Here is a 2,023-nt window from a genome sequence, read left to right as displayed (position 1 = left end):
TGTGTGCTTGTGGATGCACTGTAGGCTTGATTATGTTTATATGAGTTATAGCCTAAATGAAAAAAAAAAAAAAAACACTAACTAGTGCACTATATAGTGAATACGGTTTGGTGTCGGTGAGATGCGACTGGCATTACATCAGCAACACACGTTTGCGGCAGAGTAGCGCGAGATTTTGCACGTGCTTGCAAACGTGTGTTGATGAGAGGCCTAGCTCACTCATTTCACTCCTTTATTTGGCATATCAGATGAGGGTTTTTTTTTTGGGGGGGGGGGGGGGGGGTTGGGGGAATCAACCCATTTTTTTTTTTTATAGATTTACGTGGAAAAGGAATTAAAATGTTAGAGACAGAGCCCTGGGAAACATTTTTGAAAAAGCACAAAAGGAATGAAAATTCGTTAAAAGAGTCGTTATTGGTAATTAGATTCATTTAATAGTCTCCATTTTGTCTTTCCAGATAAAATCGAGAGTATTGTGGATTTAACGAACATTTTGTCCCCACCCCCACCTCTCTCCCTCTCTCTTTCTCTCTCTCTCCCTCTCTCTCTATCAGCCTTCCCTCGCGCGCTCCTACGTCATGCTCTCGCGCTCCCTCCCTCTCTCCTCTCTCGCGCTCGCCCTCACGCGCGTCTCTCCCTCGTCGCCTTCGGTTGCTGTTTTTTCCTTTGAAGAGAAAAGAAAACACGCTAATTAGCCGAAAGGGAATAGCTACGGGCTAATTAACAGACAACAAATTTCGACTGGAAAAATCCTTTAAAGGTGTTTAGCAAAAAAAAAAAAAAAAAAAAAAAAAAAAAGTCTAATATCAACCGTCGTGTTCACTCGGGTCGCCATGGATACGTCCGAACTAAACCCACACACCTCTGTACTAATTAGTGTAAAAGAAACAAACCAAACAAGGCTAGTGACATTATGCTAAGCTACAGAGCGCTGTTTAGTGCGGGAGTGTGCGGGGTTTAGATGTAGCCTCCCTGAATATAGCAGGTGGACTCAGCTAACTTCTTCTTTCCTCTCGACTCGAGGTCACGGTGAGCACTTTTTTCTCTCTTTCCCTACGATAATAAGTCATAGAGTCCATGTTAATGCTGTGGTGTAGGTTGTTTTGTTACTTTTAGCTAGCCCTTTTTAACGTTTTGAGCGTTTGAGGTACATTATTAAAATCTTACAGAGTGCATACAGCCTACTACATCATCTTATAGGCTGTTTTATGAAGACTTAGACTTTGTCTTGTGTTCAATTTCAGTGTTTAATTCGAGTGTTAAACGGTTTATTTGCTGTAAAAAAAAAAAAAAAAAAAAAAAAAAAAAAAAGCTGTAAAAACAAGCCTATTGAATACAACACGGTTTAGTTCTGGTCCAAAAAGTGTGCGTCTCAAATGGTTTCATATTGAATAGGGATGTAGTGCACTACACAGGGTGCAGGAAATACTGGAAATAATTTAGTATTTTAGTCATTTAGAAATAAATAGTACAGAAATTATCAGCCTAATATTTCAAAATTATCAGTCTAAGATGAAAATTGCGGGAAATTGTGGAGAATTAGATGAGAAGTTCTGATGAGAAAAAAGAAAAAAACGAATCTTTTTTTTTTTTTTTTTTTAATACCCTGCACAGATAAAGGGGAACCATGCAGGGAACCATTTGGGATGCAGTCATATTTGTTTCAGTTCTATAGGACAAATGAGTGATGTGCAATGTAAATAGGCTTTAGAGGCTTTAATAGGAGTGAGGAGCGCGCGGGCCTGGGAAAATGGGGCGGGGCCAGACTCTCTCGCGCAGACAGTATTCATATGCTAATGAGGAACAGCGCGCGCTGTTGAACTTGATGTTGACTTCTTTCTTTGCGGGGTTAATGTTTTTTTTCTCGGTCACTTGTTTGTGGGAAGAATTTTTTTTCTCAGGCTTTTCTTTTATAGGGCGAGATTTTTTTTCAGAGGGGGAAATTAATGGAGACTGTGCAGAGATTTTTAAGCGGTCTCTTTTATTGCTTAATGAAGAAGACATTTAAAAAAAAAATCAATAG

At 39.4% G+C, this 2,023-nt stretch overlaps 1 long non-coding RNA gene across 1 annotated transcript in view; it reads left to right on the top strand.

The window, feature by feature from the left end:
• The first annotated feature begins 331 nt into the window (after positions 1-331).
• LOC113533563 (uncharacterized) overlaps positions 332-2,023 on the top strand; it is a 30,693-nt gene continuing 29,001 nt past the window's right edge. The window contains exon 1 of the long non-coding RNA XR_004580366.2: positions 332-1,029. This is a non-coding gene — a long non-coding RNA (uncharacterized LOC113533563). The remainder of the gene's footprint in view (positions 1,030-2,023) is intronic.

This window comes from Pangasianodon hypophthalmus, chromosome 21, assembly GCF_027358585.1.
Source record: "Pangasianodon hypophthalmus isolate fPanHyp1 chromosome 21, fPanHyp1.pri, whole genome shotgun sequence".
Taxonomy (NCBI): Eukaryota; Metazoa; Chordata; class Actinopteri; order Siluriformes; family Pangasiidae; genus Pangasianodon; species Pangasianodon hypophthalmus.
The sequence above is the reverse complement of the archived record's forward strand: the minus strand, read 5'-3'. Positions and strand labels throughout refer to the sequence as shown.